This window comes from Mastomys coucha, unplaced genomic scaffold (genome assembly GCF_008632895.1).
Source record: "Mastomys coucha isolate ucsf_1 unplaced genomic scaffold, UCSF_Mcou_1 pScaffold4, whole genome shotgun sequence".
NCBI classification, from domain to species: domain Eukaryota; kingdom Metazoa; phylum Chordata; class Mammalia; order Rodentia; family Muridae; genus Mastomys; species Mastomys coucha.
In genome coordinates, this window is record NW_022196910.1 from 31,540,069 (window position 1) to 31,549,204 (window position 9,136).

The 9,136-nt window shown below is 33.8% G+C and overlaps 1 non-coding gene across 1 annotated transcript; it reads right to left on the reverse strand.

Moving 5' to 3' along the window:
* Positions 1–1,172: 1,172 nt before the first annotated feature.
* Positions 1,173–1,234, reverse strand: LOC116076593. The gene has a single exon (XR_004112998.1). It is a non-coding gene; the product is annotated as a U7 small nuclear RNA (small nuclear RNA).
* Between the last annotated feature and the right edge of the window lie 7,902 nt (positions 1,235–9,136).

Sequence of the window (9,136 nt, forward strand, 5' to 3'; positions counted from 1 at the left end):
TATTTTATACAGATGGAACTACTATATCAGAGTTGATGTTTATGGCCCAAAGAGGTAAACACAACTATTTTTGTTTACAGAAGTTTTGTATATTCCTTTAAAAATCATAGCATGAATTACATAGTTTTGACAAATTTAGTTCCTCTTAAAATTTATAACCTAAACCTCATGGATAGACAATGAAATATGATTCAAATAAGAAAATATGAATATTTTATAGCCTTTTTAATGCAGAGTTCATATTAAGATGTTATATTTGGCAGAATTCTGTGTTTGACAGTTCTGGTTATATTTCATGTTTTATTGATATTAAATTAATGTAGATAGCAAGCCATGAGCCAAATTCCTTTAGGAAACATGAATACTGCCAAGCAAAAATAAAGGTCATTCTTTTATTTTCGCTGTAACATCAAAGTAGTGGAATTATTTTCACTGCAAATAATTGCTCTCAAAATTTTAAAGTTGTTTCTTGACATGTTCATAAACAAACTTCTAAAATAAACATATGATGTGTACTTAGAATATAGTAATTGCTCAATTATTCTCTAGTTTAAGGGAAGAAAAATGATGGATGAGGAGAGATAACTAGGAAAAAGAGGAGGGTCACACAGTGCACAAGCACTCACAGATAGATAGAGAGATAGAGAGAGAGAGAGATAGAGAGAGAGAGAGAGACAGAGACAGAGACAGAGACAGAGACAGAGAGATTTAAAAAAGAAAAGAAGAGGAACATTGCATTATTGCATGAATAGGAAACTAGATGTCAATGGCACCAACTCTTTCCTCCAATGTATCTCAGTAATTTTAACTTATGCCATTGTAAATACAGGTCTTGTGGAATATACATTCCATATCAGTCTCTAAATTTTTGAGGACCTGCCACATCTTGGTCAGGCTTCCTTAGGAAGGGGTGTTGGGAACATCAGAAGAAACAACTCAAAGACAATGATGTGTACAAGCTGACAGCTCTGTAGTCTGTCCAAAATGCCCTCTAGATAGCTTTATGCTTGAAGTAGCTCTCTACTCAAGAATTCTGTAGATAGCTCTTGGGTTCTCTGACCAAAGCCAGAGGATCTGCTAGAAAAAAATTCTAAAGGAGTTGTAATAGCTCTCCATATAGGTTTTTTGGTTTTTTTTTGTTTTGTGTTTTGTTTTTTTTTGTTTCTTTTTTTTTTGGTTTTCCAACCAAAGTCAGAAAACCTGCTCGAAAAATTCTAAAAGAGATATAATAGCTCTGTAATCAGCTCTTACTAGGTAACTCTCTTGCAGACAAAAGCCCAGTCTTTTATTTACACATCAATTCAGTGATAAACCCAGGTTCCCTTTTGATTATCCTATGAATCAGCATTTTTATGACCTTAGACCCTTGACTCTTAGGAAAACACAGTAAAATACAGCATGTTCTTTTTTCTTTTTTCTTTTTTTCTTTTTTAAAACATAGCAAACGATTTCAGAGTTCAGACTGCCTATGTAAGTGCAAACAATAAGTTTAGCTGGGTGGGATCATGCCTTGAGGTCACCACTCCCTTAAATCTCTTTATCTCCCTCCTTAATATTTTTCTGACAAACTTGCTTCTTAGTCTAGCTGCCTCTTTTAAGTCTTTGTAGCCTCTCATACAGTTAATATTGAAACATTTTATTTCGCACAGTTGAGAAATCCTGCAAAAAACAGCTTTTATATTGATTTATGTTTTATTAAGCTCAAGTTTTCAGAGTTCAATCTCACAGCCTTAAGGATTGTTCTAGAAGTCACAACATCACAGAGACACATTATTGCTTCCTAGAATCATATTTCTAATTATAATGGAGTCATTAACCTTGGAAAGGAAAACATTTCCCAAAGAAGGAACAAAAAGTATAATATGTACATTATCATACAAACAAGCCTCACATCTAGCAACCATCAGCACTCATGGAGTCCTATGCCTCACTGGTCCTGCTCCCAGGGCAGGAACCTTTTCATGATGGCCCTTCCACGGCCATGCAGGACTTGGTAATGGATGCCTAAAATAGTAATATAAAAAAGAGTTTACTTATTGAAGGATGTTTTGCTGTTAATTTATTTATTTAATGTGTATTATGATTATATCCAGAAAAGAATTTTCATTATTTTGGGAGGAAAAAAAAACCCTACCATTTTATTACAAAAAGTAATAGGGAGATAACCTAGTTGATTGCTTAGTTTCAATAATGCTGTTATATTTACTAACTAAGGTCAATGTGAGACTAATTATGAATGAACCAAAAGTGCAATGATTTTTCAAGATGATACAAAAAATGAATGTTTCAGGAAATTTCGTATTACTTTGTTTCAATAAAATTATTTACAATTATATTAAATGTTCTAATATAATTATTTTCTTATAAAAGATATAAACTTCTCCACTATAGAACATTTTCAATCTCTTCCAGTAGAAGGATGAAAGATGAAAATGTGATGCACACATACAAAGAAATGTTACTTGGTTACTACTAAATATAAGAAACATAGTCAGGTTTGTTCAGGTATAGAAGGGTGATTATAGACAACCAAAATGTTCTGTAGGTTTCATATTACTAAGAATATTGATTTCTTTACATAAAATTCACTGATATAAGGTACATGTATTCAATAATTACTACAGAATATGCGAGTTTTATTTATTTCATCTTTTAAATATTTGACAAGGAACAGGAAACATATCTAAATAATTGAATTTTCTAAACATATTGGACAGTAATACATAATCTGCTTACTTAGTTGGTTTGCATTTGGGAAAATTACATCTCTAATGGTATTATTGAATTCAAGATGGGAGGAGACATTTATAAAACATTAATCATTCAACAATTTCTAGTGCAATATGAAGACTTTTCCACCTAGTATCCTTATTTATTGCCTGAGCATTTTGTTATGCTACACTTTCAATATTCAAATTATATTTTAAATAAACCCTAAATAAAGATTCCTGGTTTTATCATCCAGGTGGTCTTTAAAGATTATAAAATTTAAGTCATCTGTAGTATAGAAAAACTCTAAGTACAACAAAATCTTTTGGTTACAATCATTTACAGATAGAAGTTTCAATTCAAACAAAACCTTTATAGAATGTTTATTATATTACAAATATTTTATGTTGCTTAAATTAGATTTACATCTGCATTTACTGAAGTGCATTGCATTTATTTTCCTTTTCTTCACATAGACCCTAGCTTTTTTGAAAACGATAGTATTTTTTTCTACCATAGTTACTATGTAACAATACTTGTTAATAAATAAATTAATGCTATATAATTTAGTTTTTATTAATTGTGACATCTAAAGTCTTCAAATATGACTCAGATAGATTAGTGTTTCAGTCTGACACAATATTTCAATGAACCTCCAAAATAATGCAAAATAAAGTGCCATCATCTTTTTTTTTTTTTTTTCCTTTTGGCAATATGTGCCTCAACCCTACACTAAGAACTATAAGTAAATGAGGTAATCTTGGAGCTGGAGAGGTGGCCTTCCCTAAGAAAAACCACACCAATTGCTGTCTTAGGGTTCCAATGCTCTGAAGAGACACCATGACCAAGACTATATTTAATTGTGGATCGCTTACAGTTTCAAAGGTTCAATCAATTATCATCATGGCAGGATGCATGGCAATATCCAGGCAGACATGATGCTGTAGAAGCTGAAAGTTCTGCATCTTGATCTGACTACAGCCTGGAGGAAACTTACTTTTCTGCCCTGAGCAGAGCTTCAAAAGCCATAACATCAGTGATACATTTCCTCCAACAAGGCCACACCTTGTGTGTGTGTGTGTGTGTGTGTGTGTGTGTGTATCCATATATTGTATATGTATATAAACATACAAATGTATGTATATACAAATATATATGTGTGTGTATAGTAATGAAGAAAAAGTGGCCATGAATTTACAGAAAAACAGGAAGGGATGTATGTAATGACTTGGAGGGAGAAAAGGGAAGGAAGAAATTTAACTAAAATATAATCTTAAATATAAACCAAAATAAAGATTGAAGGTCAACTTACTAAATTATTTTGAAAATATTTCTAAACTTGTTTCTCTTTCATTAATGAAATCTTGTTTGAAAAGGAGCATCTTACCTTTTCAGGATTATTGAAATATTAGTGAAAGTTAATCTGAAAAATACAACCTCTTAAGATAGAAGTCAGAGTGAATATTTTGAAAAATTGTTTAAACAGTAATGCTTCATTGTTCTTCATGATGATTTTCCATTCCATAACTTACTATAAGTTATATATTTACAATGCTTCTTGATCTTTATGAAGAATGCCTTTTATATACAATTCTGTATTTCTACTCTGGCACTCAGTATTCAATCAACTTTTGTTCATTTCTTTTTAAAGTCAGAATCTTACAAAAAGGCATCCCAGCTGATCTGAAAATTGCCATGTAGCCCAAGCTAAATTTATACACATGACCTTTTCTTGATATTATGGGTATGAAGTTACACTTTACCACTATGCTTTTTCATCTGCTTTTTATATTTATGGTTATTTTTATTTTCTTGTTTTTGTATTTTTGAGCATATATAAATGCCTTCCTCCAACAATGACTCTAAAATCCAAGGAATATTTGAAGAATTTTATTTTCCTCCCATATTCTGGTCATGTCTTTGTTTCCTGATAGTTTCTCATGTTTCATCCTTCTCTATCTCCCTCCCTCCCCATCCCTTTCTCTCTTTCTCCCTCTCTCCCTCCCTCCATCCTTTCATCCATCCTTCACCTTCTCCTTTACCCTGTTTCTCCAGGATGCATTTTACTTTATCTGTGCTTCTTCAAATCTGATTATTCAGTAAAAGCACATATCACTTCTTTTCCCTTTATCCTGACTTTGAATTTTAACTCCTTTAGGCTTGCTCACATACTGTAGGGTCCATTTCCTTACGTTCCGCAAACTTTTCTCATATGACCTAGCATACACTTTACTTGGTATTTCCCCAAGGGAAATAGAATATTCAATGCAAACAAAATGATAGAAATAAACATTTACACTGGATGCAATTAGAGTCATTTCAAATCTTCTGAAATGTACAGATAAGGTATAAAAAACACATGAACTGAAATATTAATCCACTTACTAATAAATATGAAAAAGAAACACTAGTATGGTCAGGTACAGTAGGGTGATTACAGCAAGTTGAACTTTTTTAACCATAAAATATGGCAAATGGTTGAGAAGACAGATATGATTCATGTAAATAACTATATACGTATACACATACACACATATAATTCACAATATCTATATATGACTTATAAGTATATATATATAATTATACATAATTTTGTATAGTAATATGTATATAATTCACATTATGCCCAGTACTATGTACATCATAGTGTTTTGGGTATCAAAATCAATCTATTAATAAACGAGCTATCAAGATACAGGGAGGCCTAGGGTAGGATATTAAATTTTAAAAAGCCACACTGATAGTAAGGCCAGTGAAGGTGAAGAAGAAGTGATAAGGAAGAAGCATTTTTTTAGTCAGCGACCCTTTTTTTTATCCTATCAAAATTTGGCATGAATTTTTCAATTTTTAGTACAATTTATTAGAGTTTTTATTTTTATTTTAAAATAGTTTATTTAAAATATTCAATAGGAACACAAAAATAGAAATAACATACTGCAATAATCTGCAGATGTTCACATAATCTTCTAAATATATGTAATTGACATAAAATAATACAAAGCATTTAGGTATTAATACAGAATAATCAAAGTTTATTGTCATAAGATGTACACTAACTTATTAAATAATTATTTAGCACCTACTATGTTTACAATTGCTTCCTCTTATAATGTCTTTATGGGTACTTTGAGAATTTCACGTGTTTAAATGAAGGCTTCTCCTCCCTGTAGTGAGAATTTTGGTTTCTTTAAAAACCCCGTTATGTTGTGTGATTATGTATGGTTTTAATCCCAGTTATGGTATATATGGCTGCTTCAGACAGAACTGTTGTCAGTTTTAAAGCGTGGCTTAATTAAATATATTAATCTGTGCATGCAGTAATAATAAGAACCAGAAATGCGAGGGAGAGTGAATTTCAGTTTTTATAACATTTTTATAAGTTTGGTATTAAAACATTGATTTGTCTCTGTCTTATCATCCCCCTCGGCCCACCACCTGCAAAGAAAAAGTGGGACTGGAATTGAGAAGGGTGGTAGATATAAGAACCCAGTAAAGTAACCCAAAATATATGGTTACAAATGGCACCCAAGCCTGGCAGTGGTGGCACATGACTTTAATCCCAGCACTTGGGAGGCAGAGGCAAGTGAATTTTGGAGTTCGAGGCCATCCTGGTCTACAGAGTGAGTTCCAGGACGGCTGAGGCTACGCAGAGAAACCCTGTCTCAAAAAAACAAAGCAAACCAAACCAAAACAAAAACAAAAAACAAACAAACAAACAAAAAACAAAAACAAAAACAAAAACAAATGGCACCCAAGGGCTAGGCATAATGGGAAACGAGTTTTCTGATGTCATGGATGAAGCAGCAAGGGACTAAGGAATAAGTATTCTGTTTCAAGACATCAAACGTTTATTGTGGCGACTGCTGCTGAGGTTTCCCTTGGTTTGTTACCAGAGGAAAAATTCTATTTCCTAGCACCCCCTCCTCTCCTCCCCCTCCCCTTCCTCCCCCTCCCCCTCCTTCCCCTCCTCCTCCTCGTTCCCCTCCTCCTCCTCCTCGTGCTCCTCCTCTGCCCTCCTCCCCCTCCTGCTCCTTCTATTCTGTCTCAGAAAAGGTTGGGGGAATGGGTAAGCAATTGGAAAAGTTGCTATTTCTAGTAGAGATGGAGGGTCTGAGAAACAAAGAAACAAAAAAGGATGAAATGGGAAAAACAGAAGGGTCGTTTCTATTCTATGGTTTTTTGAAATGGATGCAGAATTGGCTGTGCAATTGGAGAGGTGAAGGGTTAGAGATGGAAGCAATTGGGAAGTGAGTAATGAAGGAAAAAATGAAAACAAAAAGGTTCAGACCTCCTGGCTGAGAGTGGGCATTTCTTGCAGGATGACATAGGGAAGCAGAGTGAGCTAGAAGGCAGATCAAGGCCTTGCCCTGCATGGGGTACTTTGGATTCCAAGTTCATGTAGCCCCTGGTGAGGCAGGGAGCTGGGAGGAGCAGAAACAGTGCAGAGTGAAAGGATTACAGGAAAAAAAAAAAAGAGCCCTTGTTGTTGAGTTAATGAGTTAATCTTGAGTCAACTGTGCTACCAGAGGAGGGATGGCCTAGGGTTGCAAAATTGCCATCGGTTTTCCCAGGAATTGTGCAGTTCATGTCTGCTAATGGTGACGATCATGTTTGATATGAGACAATGTAGCACCCTACAGAAAAAAGATTCAGGAATTTTAAAAGGGCTATTATTTCCTACAGAATGGTTCCCCGTTTGTTAAAGTATATTAAGTAACTGGACTACCCAAGACTGCAAAAGTCAGTAACAGCTGTGCTAGAGGCCTGTCTGGCTGTAGTTACAATGTCAGTAGTTACAATGGCTAAGGAGGTAGAAAAAGATAGCCTTGAATACTGAACAAATAGGTCAAGAGGAATGGAAATCATTAGACAGCAAGTGCTTGATGAAGGGAGACCTTCTAACCTACAAGAATAGAATCAGTTTGATGATGCCCTTATCATCCAAGCAATGTTGCTTGGTAGCTTTTATTTTTCTGTTTTTGTTTGTTTGTTTGGGTTTTTTTTTTGTGTGTGTGCCAAAACTTTCTGAGATATATATTTTTTATTAGATATTTTCTTTATTTACATGTCATATGATATCTCCTTTTCCAGCTTCCCCTCCAAAAAATAAATAAAATAAAATAAAATAAAAACAAAAAAGAAAAAAAACCTGTTCCCTTCCCACTCCCCCTGCTCACCAACCCACCCTCTCCTGCTTCTTGGCCCTGAAGAGCTTGGGAAAAGTCAAGGAGCTCTGGAAAAGATCCAACTTATTCACTAATATTGTGCAAGGCTCAGGAGAAGCCATCACAGATTTCTGGCACAAATCATTTTCTCCTGTAAACAAAGTAGTGTCAGATTCTGAATACAGACAGGCATTGATAGAGATCTTGGCTTTTGAAAATCTGAATACTGAACATAAGAGTTATTAGGCAATTAAAGGCATGAATATCAGCAATGGATTTGTGGATAAGGGATACAACTGATATTGTTTCTCATGAGAATTATGCCAATATCATAAGATGAGCTATAGATGGGGGTCCAAGATATCAAAACAGCTGGTGCTTTCATTGCAGTAAATTAGGCCATTTACAAAAACATTATGACCAGGTCTGATCTCAAAATGGCCAATGTAGTAACTGTGAGAAATATGGTACTTTCCATGAGAGATGGGAACAAGTTGTTTTTAGTGGTAATGGGTTCTGGATATATATATGTGTTTATACACACACACACACGCATATATATATATATATATATATATATGTATATATATATATATATATATATATATATGGCGAAGGGTATCATTGTCCCTTCTGGATTCCAAGTTCATGTAGCCCCTGGTGAGGCTGATATAGAAAGAGTATAGGGGAGGAGTTTTATATATATACAGGAGTGTATATATATATATATGTATATATATATATATATATATATATATATATATATATATATATATATATATATATATACATATATATATATATACACACACACATATATATGGCAAAGGGTATCATTGTCCAGAAGGGACATACAAAACAATCTAAAAAATTATGTTCTATGCTGCAAAATGCACACTATGATAAAAAAATATTTAGGTCCAGAACTTTGGACTCAGCAAGATAGAGTGGGTAGTGGAGTACTTTCTTTGAGGTTGCAAGTACAAATAGACTGGTCATTGTAAATAATTCTTACCTGATAGTTCTCATAATTGCTTTTATTGCGTATATTTGCTTGATCTTAGAGAAAAAAAGCCAGTTTTTGAACGAAAGAGGGAAATGTAGTGAGAATTTTGCACTGAGAACTCTAGTCATGAGATGACCCAGGTATGTTATATTATGATCTGGTTTTAATCCCAGATTTAGAATATACCACTGCTTCAGATTGTCCATGGCTGCTAACTATGCTTTTCCTCATGCTCTAAGAGTGGGGTGATTTTTTT